General features: G+C 39.4%; 1 non-coding gene across 1 annotated transcript; it reads left to right on the top strand.

The window, feature by feature from the left end:
• The first annotated feature begins 9,381 nt into the window (after positions 1–9,381).
• Positions 9,382–9,488, top strand: LOC141625916 (small nucleolar RNA R71). Its single transcript, XR_012535659.1, has one exon. It is a non-coding gene; the product is annotated as a small nucleolar RNA R71 (small nucleolar RNA).
• Positions 9,489–14,082: the final 4,594 nt, after the last annotated feature.

Here is a 14,082-nt window from a genome sequence, read left to right as displayed (position 1 = left end):
ATGCTGGTCGGTGATGCTTACTCCTTACAACTTACCACCCTGGCTATGCATAAAATGGCAGTTTATGTTCTTAACATTAATTATTCCTGGTCCAAAGAGTCCCAAACAAAACCTTGACGTCTATTTACAGCCTTTAATTCACGAGTTGAAGCAATTATGGGACACGGGATAATTTACATATGACGTGTCTAGGAAACAAAACTTCGACTTAAGAGACGCACTCCTATGGACGATCAACGACTTTCCTGCTTATGGCATGTTATCTGGTTGGTCAACTCCTGGTGAGAATGCATATCCATGTTGTACAAAAAAAGAGACTAAATCGATTTAGCTTCAGCATGGCAGAAAATGGAGTTAGTTTGATTGTCATAGACAATATTTAGACACTAATCATATTTTTCGCAAGGATAAGGTGCACTTTCGAAAATGAAGAATAGAGAACGATGTTGCTGGAACGAGGTTATCGGGCAAACAAGTATGGGAATGTATGAAACATTTACCAAAAATTGTGGATGCATCTGACCATGAATCGAAAACGGTTAAAGCGAATCGAATTGGGTGGTGGAAACGAAGAATTTTTTGGGAGCTTCCATATTGGAGCACACTACTAATTCGACATAACCTTGATGCCATGCATATTGAGAAATTTTTTTTTGAACAACTAATTCACACGGTGATGGATAGAAAAGACAAGACAACCTTTAACCCAAATGCACAAAAAGACTTGTTATAACTTTGTTCAAGTAAGCGAAAAGTGGATTCAGTCAGTTTGAAAAAGGAGCAAAAGATGGTGTTGTGTGATTGGATATGTAATTTAAAATTTCCGGACGGTTATGCCTCAGATTTAAGAAGATGTGTCGATATAAATGAGTTGAAGCTACATGGCTTGAAAAGCCATGATTGTCATGTGTTTATGGAGTTTTTACTACCGGTTGCTTTAAGGCACCTTTTCTTAGAAAATGTGATGCGATCCCGCTAAGTGTTCACAAATTGAGATGTGGTCGTTGGTCACGGTCGAATCAAAACACAATTTATAGCTTAACAAGCAACTCTACAATTAGTAAAGAGGCAAGTAAAGGTCGGATCCCAAGGGACGGGAGTTGAAATGAGATTTCTATTGTAACTAGTGGTGTCTAAGGGGTGTCACAAATTGGGTTGATGTAGAAGGTTACTAAACTAGAATAACAATGAAAATAAACAAGCAAGATGAATAAAAAGGAGTGTAAACAATTGATTGAAGGCACTAGGGTGTCATGGGATCATAGGGGAATCATGGGATATGATCATACAAACATGTTCTCAAATTATAAGCAAGCAATTATTGTTGTGATGGATTGAGTTGGGTTATATCTTACAATCCTAGGAAAGTTTGGGTCCCGGAGCCGAATCGATTAGATTGTACAACACCTACAAGTCGACTTAATCTTCCCTACTCAACAACATGCATGGTCTAATGAGACTCGAGTTGGGTTATGTCTTACAAGTCTCATTGAAAAGATAGGAGATGATAGTAAATGCAAGGATTCATAGGCTTAGCATTTCATCAAATATAACATGTGCATGAGTTGAGATCAAAACAAGCAAGCAAATAAAACATGAAAGCATATTAATTTAAGCATGAATCATTGCCCATGTTGGTTTCCCCTAATCACCCATTAACCCTAGCTAAGAGACTACTCACTCATTATCATGTTGATCATGCTAGAAAGGTTGTCAATCATACTAACAATATGAAACATGATGAATAAATGAAAGTAATTAACAATAATTAAAAAGGGATTAAGAGATTATACCTACTAATGATTCCAATAATAAAGCAAGAATAATAGAAGTACTTGAATGCTAGATTGAGAGGTTGTCAATCTCCCAATAATAACCCAAATAATCTTCAATTACCCAAAATAAAGGATGAACAAAAGAGAGATTAAAGAACTAAAACTTGGATTAAAACTTGATTAATACTTGATTACAATATTGAAGAGAGATTTGATTGATATTAACTACACTAATTATTGATAAGAAGAACATGCTCCTCTAATTAGCCTAATGGGGTATTTATAGTGAAAATTAGGGAGGATGCATTAGGGTTAACTAAGGGCTAAACTAGTAATTACACTTTTTAAGTTGAGCAAGGAGGACCCGGTATTTTCTGAGAGAAGGGCTTCTCTTTTCGTAGCTTGAAGAAGACAATCCGTGCTGTGAAGAAATCCGGGCGGGATAAGGTCGGGACGGACGGATTTGGGCGGTGGAATCCAAGCGGATTCTGAGGAATCCGGACGGATTGTTTAGGGGGAATCCGAGCGGATTCAGGCACGGGACGCTCGGATTGCAGGGGCTGGACGGGCGGATTGTTGACAATCCGCTCGGATTGTCGATCAAAGATAGTAACTTCTTCTTTTCTTCCCTTTTCTTCATAAATTCCTTGGGGATTTCCCTGGGGACTCAAGGATCTTTCCTCAACATTGCTCTTCTACTATGATATGTATAAAGGCCTTCTAATCTTGTCTCTCCTTGATGCTTGGTCATTGAATTCGATCAATTTAGTCTCGTTTTGCCATGAAAATGCAAGATTCTTACTCCTTTCCTACCAAGGGATCAAAATCTCAAAGAATATGCAAAACAAAGAACTAAAGATAAGAAATGACCCAAATAAGCACTAAAAAGCATGGAAACAAGGCTAATTCGGGGGCTAAATATGCGCCAATTATGGTCACATCAAATATCCCCAAACCGAACCTGTGCTCGTCCCGAGTAAAGAGGTGATAAAGACTAGGACCAATACTAACCTATCCTAATAATATACCCGATATGAGACAATTAGCGGGTCTAAGTCCGCCCCTTCAACTCACAACAAGACAACCATGAGGTAGGATGCCTTCTTGCAAGGCAAGGTGGGTCTTGCCAAAATGGCGACACATCCAAACATTAAGCACACAAAAACACATAATGGATGCATCTACAAAAAGAATAGCCACTCCCTAATCAAGTGGCGGAAATTATCTACAAGGGAAGCAATTCAAGGGTACACAATCCTTCATAGATGCAATTTGTTCAAACTACTAAGCCTAGAAGGATACCAATAAATCACCTCCAAGTTGTGTCAAGCTAGGGTACCTTTGTCCTCAATCGTTAAATGCTTTTGTCAAGAGTAGACTCCCTATGGTGTTAGAAACACTGGAGGATCGCGAAATTCCCCCTCTTGCCTAGACAAGAAGAAGGGTCGTCCCCTCTCTACCATGCACAAAAATGGATACGAATGATAAAGGGATCAATAGATATTTGAGTTTCACTTTTGGGAGTTTGCTTTTGTTTTTGTTTTTCCCCCCAATTTCTTGTGGCATTTGACATTTGAGAACACTTTCTTTGCCATTTCTTTTTGATTTTTGGCATTTCAATACTTGACAACTTTTTTGCATTTCTTTTTGAACATTTTCAAAGTCACCCCAATTAGTAACGAGGGTGCCTTGTATTTGAAGCTTAGGAGTTCTATTTTTGCTCCTCTTTTCATTTGATGCATTTTTGCAAACTTTCTTTCACTTTTCATTTCATTGAACTCAAATTGATTTGTTTTTGTGCCCATTCCCTTTTGTTGACAAAATGTATGGTAGAACATGGATGATGGATGTATGGGTGCATGGTTTCAAGGGTCGCCTTGGAATAAACGGTAGCCAAGGAGTTATCACACCACAAGGTACTCTTGACTCGGCCTTAAACCATGGGTCAAAGGATACTAGCATGACACATCCTAGGGTGTTTTACAAGCATTCTAACAAGCAAAGTCTTAAGAAGAAAAAGCATCTACTAGGGCCTATATACATTTGTCAAGCTTCCCAAGTAGACAGTTTCGCAAAATTTTCTAACATGCAAACTACATGCCATGATGCAACTAACATATAAACATCCTAATGCATATGATTCTACCAACTAATATGACATATAATCTAAATGCAAGTCCTAGATTCACATTGTTATACCGCATCAATCAAAATAAAGCCACATAGTCATTAACATAAAGAGGAAAAAGGAGATTGGAAAGATCATACCATGCAGTCTTCAATATCCTCATGTCTCGGATGTGGCGTAGTCAATCAATGTGAACAAGGATAAAATAAACACAATATATACAAGACAATATATACAAAGGAAATGAACTTGTTTTTGGGTTTTTCAATTTTTATGGGTTTTTTGAATAAGAGTTAAATGTTAGAATTCCCATCCCCACACTAATATGGGCATTGTCCTCAATGGCCAAAATGATGGAAATTATGCAAAGATGATGCATGATTTCTATACTAAATGCAATCTACACTAAGCTACACTACATGATGCATGGTTTTTGTTATGACGGAGAGGATAATTTAGATTACCTCCCGTTGCGTATGCATTAATTTCCCCAAACCGAATAAGACACTATTGCTAATGTCCAAGTATGGGTATAGTTTATGCACACACTATGCTATGCATGAAACTAATTTGTCATTTTGGATTTTACAAATGGGAACAATAGAATAAGAACACCTCAATGGTACCGAGGTGTGAGTCCTTTGATGGGGCTAGGACTATTCCAACAATGATCAAAATTAAATAAAATACAAAGAGATATAGACAAACCATGGGAGTGTAGGAGTCTCCAAGGCTTGCTAGTCTTCCATCATGCTATCATCATCATCACTTCCCTCATGAGAAGTGGTCACATTGCCACTTTCCTTGTCATTTGCTTCTTCACTTTCTTCCTCATCTTGCTCATCATCATCTTCACCATTTCTTTCTCCATCTTCACTTGCTTCTTCCTCAATATTATCATCAACTTCTTCATCATTTCCAACAACCTCATTGTCTCCCACCACGTCCCTAGATGCACCCGGAAATAAGACTTCTCTATCCGCCCAACTAGGCAAAGGACAAGATGGATCAAGGAGTCCTTGCCTAGCTAGATGTAGGAGGGGTGGATATTGAGCCAAATACGCATTTTTCCGATCTTCATGGGCTTGCTTGTGCATTGCTTGCATGAGAAGAGTCACATAGTCTTTCCCAATTTCAATTCCTTCCGGCTTGAACTCTTCATACTCAAAGGGGTAAGGTGGTATGACAATGGAAGAGGGGGGGTTTCAAGATCACCCTTTTGTTGTTGAATGATATACTCGGCTTCTTCGGAAAGGGGAAGTAGATAATTGGTCCGGTGGACGCTTAGGCGACAAATCTTCAAGGGCAAGGTGAACGATCTAGCTTCACTAGTTAACCATCCATATTTAGTGTCAAGGGGGTTACGGGCAACCCACTTGAACTTGTGAATCATAATATGCATATCAATAAGATGGCCACCTTCCTTTGCTTTGTACTTCTTATCCTTATTGAAATTAGGATCAAAGTGCTTAGCTAGGACCGTGACTAGGCCGCCATTGACAATAACGGTCGTGCCCTTCTTCCCACTATCAACATTGAGCCATCTATCAACCAATAGCCTCAAAGAATTGTAAGGCTTGGTGTGAATTCTTCCGATATTCAAAGCCGATTCAAGGAGAATAAAATCGAGTCTTGTGAAATGATTGGTGTCTTTCCTAGCAATTATGGTATTTCCCACAACCTTGTGCCATACTCTTATGCCCGGATGATGGACCAAAAGAGCACGACATGCATGAAAATCCTCAAATTTCTTCCCGGAGATTGCCTCCTAAAGAGGCTCGGGGTCATACTTTCCATAATGCTTAAGATAACTCGATTCATCACTAAGACCCAAAATTTCACCTAATTCCGTAAAGGTAATGCGTCTACTAACATTAGCTAGACGAAACTCGAGATTTTCTCTATTCTCAACTTTGGTGACTTTCAAAGAACTTAAAAATTCCAAGACAAGGGAGGGGTATGTCAATTCCTTTGTTTCAAACAATTTCTTCAACCCCATGGCTTTGAAAAAAGCTTTTGTTTGTTCAAGAACACCCAATTTTTCCAAGGCATCTTTACATATGAATTTGGTGGATTGAATAGATTTCATAGCAAACTTGACAAAGGTATTTCTATGGGTATCGGAAATAAAAGTTACCTCCGGATAATGCAAAAGTTGATTAATTACCGGAGTAGAAGATGTTGATGGTCCCATAGAAGGTTGTTGTTGTTGTTGCACTTCCAAGTTTGGTGTTGCCACCACCATAGCCAAAGCTTTCTTTGTTTGAAGAGCCTTTTGCCTTTGTGAGAGTGCCTTAGCCTTTGGTGCCTTTGTTGCCTTTGTTGCTCCCTTAGTCCTTGCCATTGATGAGCTTAACCAAGAAAAGAGTGAAAAATCTTCAATTTGTAGTATGCCCAAATCGATTTGAAGGTGAAAGGCTTTGCCTTTATGAAAACAAAAATCGACTCAAAGGTTGAAGATTTTGTTCTTGGTTTTGATTTTTGTTGAAGAAGGAGTGATTAATTTGTTGTTGGAAGGATGGTTTGATTTGATTTTGGTGAATGTTGTTGAGGGTTTTTGTTTTTATGATGGAGAGGATGAGGGTTTTGATGTTGTGGGTAGTGTTTATGAATGAATGAATGAATGAATGAAGGTGGAGGGGTTTTAAAGAGGCCGAAAATTTCAAAACTGCAGGGGCAATCCGTGCGGATTAGGCACAATCCGTGCGGATTCTGCTTCTTCTACCTTTGCAAAAACTCGCCTAAAGACGGGCGGATTTGGTACAATCCGCTCAGATTTGCTGAACACGGGACGGGCGGATTTGCTCAAGGACGGACGGATTTCTGTCCAGAGAAATTTGCTTGTTTTACTCAGCTGCAAAGACGGGCGTCTTTCTCACAAGACGGACGGATTCTTCAGGACGGGCGGATTTTCAGAAATCCGCTCGGATTCTTTAACAGTCAAGAAAATTTCAAAATTGAGCTCAGTTCAAGACGGGCGTCTTTTCTGCAGGACGCTCGGATTGCATAAGACGGGCGGATTCTTGGGAATCCGCTCGGATTCTTCCCCTATGTACACGGATTCAGTTCCACCCGTGCACAGCGCAATCCCTTTATCATTCTTCCATTCTTTCTTTCAAGTCTTGTGTTCTTCATTGTGGGGGCACTACTAAGGCATGGATAGCCTCGGCAATTGCCATCCCCACACTAAGGTAAAGCACTACACATCAATTGAAATTGTTAGTCCCTCTCTCACTTCTCTCTTACATGACAATTATTTTGATCAAAGTAAATAAAAATCCAAAGAAGACAAAAATGCAATACAAGAATTGAAATGTAAGTTAGGGAGTTAGAAATATTTACAAGTGGTGGTTTAGGGAGGACTCCACCAAACTCTCATTCTTTATGAGATGTCAAGGGGGCATGTTCAAGGTGTTGTTGATGTTGCTCAACACCTTGAAGAAGTAATCAAAAGCTTGTTCATTATTATGGTAGAGGTCCTCAATAGACCGTGGCCCTTGTTGTTGATCATGATCGATGGCATGTCCAATGTAGGGATTAAAAATCCCTTCAAATTCGTCATCCCAAAGACCACAAACTTCATTGAGTTGATCATTGAAAATCTCTTGCTTAGATGGAGACAACTCTCCCAATTTTTTCTCTTGGCCAATGAGGCCATCCTCTTCTTCCTTGGTTGATTTTGATGAGCTTTGCAAGCTCTCCTTGTTACTATTCACTTGCTCTTTGAATGGAGCATCTTTAATTTTCTTCCTCCATTGGAGTTCCGATTTCTTCCTTTCATCTTTTCGGCTATAATGATCAATCATGAAACATGGCTCATGCAAACGAGGAGCTCTCATAGTCTTGTCAAGATTAAAAGTTATGCTTTCATCTCCCACTTCTAGAGTGAGCTCTCCATGTTTCACATCAATCACCGCACCGGCGGTGTGTAGGAAAGGTCTTCCTAGGATGATTGGAATGTTGGAATCTTCCTCCATATCAACAATGACAAAGTCCACCGGGATGAAAAACTTCCCAATTCGCACGGGGACATCTTCCCATATCCCTAACGGTGTCTTCGTCGATCTATCGGCCATTTGGAGTGTGATGTTGGTGCATTTAAGCTCTCCCATCCCCAACCTTTTACTTACCGAGTATGGCATGACACTCACACTAGCCCCTAGATCACATATGACTTTGTTGATCATCGTGTCGCCAATGGTACACGGTATTGAGAAGCTTCCCGGATCCTTTAACTTTGGAGGTGAACTCCCGTGAAGTATTGCACTACTCACCTTAGTGAAGGCGATAGTCTCAAGTTTCCGGATTGACTTCTTCTTTGTGAGGATATCTTTCATGTACTTCGCATAGGCCGGAACGTGATTGATTAATTCCGTGAAAGGAATTGAGACTTCTAAATTCTTCACAATTTCCATGAACTTTCCAAGTTGATCATCAAATTTGGGCTTGGCTTGACAACTTGGAAAAGGAAGTCTAATCACAATGGGCTCCTTCTCTTTGGCCTTGTCTTCATTTTTCTTTGAACTTTCTTCTTTTGATGATTCTCCATCTTTGGAGTTTTGCACAGTTTCTTCCTTTTCACTAGCTTCCACAACCTCATCCTCAACTTGCTTCTTCGGTGCTTCATACCTTGTACCACTTCTCAAGTGAATGGCACTAACCGTTTCATGTCTAGGGGGATTACTTTGAGGTGGTAATTGCCCCTTTTGTCTTTGCGAGCTTGAAGATGCTAGTTGAGTCAATTGTGTTTCCAACATCTTGGTGTGAGCTAGAATGTTGTTGATGGTGGTTTCTTTTGCTTGGCTATCTTTTTGCATTTGGAGGACCGCTTTTTGGACATCAAAACCTTGGTCATTTTGGTGATTGTATGGATTTTGATTTTGGTAACCTTGGTTTTGATTGTAAAAGGGTCTTTGATTTTGATTTCTCATGGGTGGTGGAGTGTATGTTGTTTGAGGGTTTTGAACATTTTGGCTTTTGTATGAGAGATTTGGATGGAACTTGGTGTTTTCATTGTAAAAATTTGAATAAGGGGTACCACTTTTATATGCTTGGAAAGCATTCACTTGTTCGGTTGTTCCCCTACACTCACTTGGGTCATGACCCAAAGTTCCACAATTCTCACATATCCCACTTGGGATTGATGAGGATGCCGTCATGGCATTGACATGATGCTTCGATGATTTTGAGTTTTCCTCAAGTCTAGCCATAGCTTGTTCAAACTTCAAGTTGATTGTATCGATATGGGAGCTTAGTTGGGCACCTAATTGAATAACGACGTCCATTTCATACTTTCCTCCTCTAGTAGCCTTGCGAGGCCTACTATATTGTGAATTGTGGATTGCCATCTCTTCGATTTTGCTCCAAGTTTGGTTGTCATCAACCTCGGTGAACATCCCATTCGATCCCATATTGAGAATGTTCCTAGAATCTTCATATAAACCATTCCAAAATTGTTGCACCAAAAACCATTCGCTAAGTCCATGGTGAGGACATGAGCGACAAATTCCCTTGAACCGCTCCCAAGCTTCATACAAAGACTCTTCATCCCTTTGCTTAAAACCCGTAATTTGAGCTCTTAGTATGTTGGTCTTTTCCGGTGGGTAGAATTTTTTGTAGAAAGCTAGAGCCAACTTCTTCCAAGAATCTATTCCAAGGGTGGCCTTATCAAGGCCCTTCAACCATTGCTTTGCGGTGCCGATTAAGGAAAAAGGAAATAAAACCCATCTAATTTGGTCTTGAGTCACGCCCGTTTGAGAGATAGCATCACAATAATCGCAAAAGGTTTCCATATGAGAATGAGGATCCTCACTAGGCATCCCCCCAAACTGGCTCCTCTCAACTAGTTGGATGAAGGCGGACTTGGCAATAAAATTTCCGGTGAGATGTTGCGGTGTAGGAGTACCATTTGGTAGATTCTCCTCGGTGGGTACGGAGTGTGACGAGAATTTTGGCATTGTAGGTGGATTTTGTGGGGTATTGTGTAATGGGTTTTCTTCTCCTTCTATTGCGAAAGGATTGACAAACTCACTAGTGGGTTGAACAACTTCACCAACAGCTCTCAAATTCCTCCTAACAAGTCTCCTATTGTTCGTCAAGGTTCTTTCGATTTCACGGTCAAAAGGTAACAAATCACTTTGTAACCTTCTAGACATGCAAAATATCAAACAACTCAAAAACAATTAGAACAAACCTTGAGGAGTTTTACTTCCTCAAGGTGAAGAAAGTCACAACTAATAACAATAAAAAGAAATCTAAATCAAACAAACACCGTCCCCGGCAACGGCGCCATTTTTGATGCGATCCCGCTAAGTGTTCACAAATTGAGATGTGGTCGTTGGTCACGGTCGAATCAAAACACAATTTATAGCTTAACAAGCAACTCTACAATTAGTAAAGAGGCAAGTAAAGGTCGGATCCCAAGGGACGGGAGTTGAAATGAGATTTCTATTGTAACTAGTGGTGTCTAAGGGGTGTCACAAATTGGGTTGATGTAGAAGGTTACTAAACTAGAATAACAATGAAAATAAACAAGCAAGATGAATAAAAAGGGGTGTAAACAATTGATTGAAGGCACTAGGGTGTCATGGGATCATAGGGGAATCATGGGATATGATCATACAAACATGTTCTCAAATTATAAGCAAGCAATTATTGTTGTGATGGATTGAGTTGGGTTATATCTTACAATCCTAGGAAAGTTTGGGTCCCGGAGCCGAATCGACTAGATTGTACAACACCTACAAGTCGACTTAATCTTCCCTACTCAACAACATGCATGGTCTAATGAGACTCGAGTTGGGTTATGTCTTACAAGTCTCATTGAAAAGATAGGAGATGATAGTAAATGCAAGGATTCATAGGCTTAGCATTTCATCAAATATAACATGTGCATGAGTTGAGATCAAAACAAGCAAGCAAATAAAACATGAAAGCATATTAATTTAAGCATGAATCATTCCCCATGTTGGTTTCCCCTAATCACCCATTAACCCTAGCTAAGAGACTACTCACTCATTATCATGTTGATCATGCTAGCAAGGTTGTCAATCATACTAACAATATGAAACATGATGAATAAATGAAAGTAATTAACAATAATTAAAAAGGGATTAAGAGATTATACCTACTAATGATTCCAATAATAAAGCAAGAATAATAGAAGTACTTGAATGCTAGAATGAGAGGTTGTCAATCTCTCAATAATAACCCAAATAATCTTCAATTACCCAAAATAAAGGATGAACAAAAGAGAGATTAAAGAACTAAAACTTGGATTAAAACTTGATTAATACTTGATTACAATATTGAAGAGAGATTTGATTGATATTAACTACACTAATTATTGATAAGAAGAACATGCTCCTCTAATTAGCCTAATGGGGTATTTATAGTGAAAATTAGGGAGGATGCATTAGGGTTAACTAAGGGCTAAACTAGTAATTACACTTTTTAAGTTGAGCAAGGAGGACCCGGTATTTTCTGAGAGAAGGGCTTCTCTTTTCGTAGCTTGAAGAAGACAATCCGTCTTTGTGAAGAAATCCGGGCGGAATAAGGTTGGGACGGACGGATTTGGGCGGTGGAATCCGAGCGGATTCGAGGAATCCGGACGGATTGTTGAGGGGGAATCCGAGCGGATTCGAGGCACGGGGCGCTCGGATTGTGCAGGGGCTGGACGGGCGGATTGTTGACAATCCGCTCGGATTGTCGATCAATAGTAACTTCTTCTTTTCTTCCCTTTTCTTCATAAATTCCTTGGGGATTTCCCTGGGGACTCAAGGATCTTTCCTCAACATTGCTCTTCTACTATGATATGTATAAAGGCCTTCTAATCTTGTCTCTCCTTGATGCTTGGTCATTGAATTCGATCAATTTAGTCTCGTTTTGCCATGAAAATGCAAGATTCTTACTCCTTTCCTACCAAGGGATCAAAATCTCAAAGAATATGCAAAACAAAGAACTAAAGATAAGAAATGACCCAAATAAGCACTAAAAAGCATGGAAACAAGGCTAATTCGGGGGCTAAATATGCGCCAATTATGGTCACATCAAATATCCCCAAACCGAACCTGTGCTCGTCCCGAGTAAAGAGGTGACAAAGACTAGGACCAATACTAACCTATCCTAATAATATACCCGATATGAGACAATTAGCGGGTCTAAGTCCGCCCCTTCAACTCACAACAAGACAACCATGAGGTAGGATGCCTTCTTGCAAGGCAAGGTGGGTCTTGCCAAAATGGCGACACATCCAAACATTAAGCACACAAAAACACATAATGGATGCATCTACAAAAAGAATAGCCACTCCCTAATCAAGTGGCGGAAATTATCTACAAGGGAAGCAATTCAAGGGTACACAATCCTTCATAGATGCAATTTGTTCAAACTACTAAGCCTAGAAGGATACCAATAAATCACCTCCAAGTTGTGTCAAGCTAGGGTACCTTTGTCCTCAATCGTTAAATGCTTTTGTCAAGAGTAGACTCCCTATGGTGTTAGAAACACTGGAGGATCGCGGAATTCCCCCTCTTGCCTAGACAAGAAGAAGGGTCGTCCCCTCTCTACCTTGCACAAAAATGAATACGAATGATAAAGGGATCAATAGATATTTGAGTTTCACTTTTGGGAGTTTGCTTTTGTTTTTGTTTTTCCCCCCAATTTCTTGTGGCATTTGACATTTGAGAACACTTTCTTTGCCATTTCTTTTTGATTTTTGGCATTTCAATACTTGACAACTTTTTTGCATTTCTTTTTGAACATTTTCAAAGTCACCCCAATTAGTAACGAGGGTGCCTTGTATTTGAAGCTTAGGAGTTCTATTTTTGCTCCTCTTTTCATTTGATGCATTTTTGCAAACTTTCTTTCACTTTTCATTTCATTGAACTCAAATTGATTTCTTTTTGTGCCCATCAAATATTGTCATTTTTTTTTCAGGTTCAGTCATTCATCCGTTGTGAACTTGATATCGGACAATATTGGATGCAACTTCACTGAACATGATCCTTGCTGGAATATGGCATCATCTAATATAAAGAAGCATTGGTGGAATTGGTTTGAAGTATTATTATTTGTCATTTATTTTACTATTAGGTATTTTATTCATTTATTTTATATTTATTGACAATGAAATTTATTTTCTAACTTTATCGTTTTTTGAACAGAGACGTGTTACTTACCATCCCCGCGACAAGGGCAGTGTTAAGATGGCTTCGGAAGATGTCATGAAGACCCGTTTACAGCAAATGATTTACCGAACTTATCTTAAGGAAGAGGATGAAAAGCCGTAATGGATTAGTCTTGACTTATGCCATAAATTTAAGAAAAGGCTAGTTGAAGAACCTTCTTTTGCAGAAAGATCGGAGCAGTATTCGGCTAACCGTAAGTCGGGAAGTGACGAGAAGGAGAAGGCGTTGGGTACTCACCTAATGGGTCGAAAAAACACCTTTCAATGTATGGATGAAATGGTAATTTCTTCACTTGCTTTTTTAATTTATTAACTTTTTTTTACTTTATTTATAAGTTAGTAATTATATTTAACAAGTATCAAAATTGTAGGTCGATATAGATGGTACCGGAGAAATTCCGTCCGCTTTGTAGTTGCTGGAGAAGACAAAGAAGCATAGCACAAAAGGATGGTTAAGACAAAAAGGCAGTCAACTCTTTGTAAGTTACTATAACTATTTAATTTAACTCATTTTCTCAATCATAATTATTTAGTAGATGATATCTAATCTTTCGCTTTTTAATGATGTAGGGTAAGATCATCTCAAAGAAATCTCAGCTTCAAAGTCAAGGGGTCGAGAACATGGACGATAACGAGATTTACTTTGAGGAACATGGAGGATTTGATGAGAAAGGTAGAGTATATGGCACGGGACCAGAAGCACCACACATTTGGGAGCACCATTGCCACTCAACTGGTACCGCCACTTCAACTCCACATACTCTGGGTTTTGTTGCTAGAGTCGCAAAAGAGAATGCCCGACTTAAGCAAGTCGATGCGGAACAATATCAAAGGATTGCGGCAACAGAGGAGTTCTTGAGCCAACAAGGTTTTACTACTCCAACTTGTAACCCTGGAGGTGTATTTCAAGGTCGAAATGACTTTGATGATGATGGTGGTGACAATGCTAGGCCTACTTCTACTCCTTTCACCTCATTCACTCCCGTGCATTG

This window comes from Silene latifolia, chromosome X, assembly GCF_048544455.1.
Source record: "Silene latifolia isolate original U9 population chromosome X, ASM4854445v1, whole genome shotgun sequence".
Classification (NCBI taxonomy): domain Eukaryota; kingdom Viridiplantae; phylum Streptophyta; class Magnoliopsida; order Caryophyllales; family Caryophyllaceae; genus Silene; species Silene latifolia.
The sequence above is the reverse complement of the archived record's forward strand: the minus strand, read 5'-3'. Positions and strand labels throughout refer to the sequence as shown.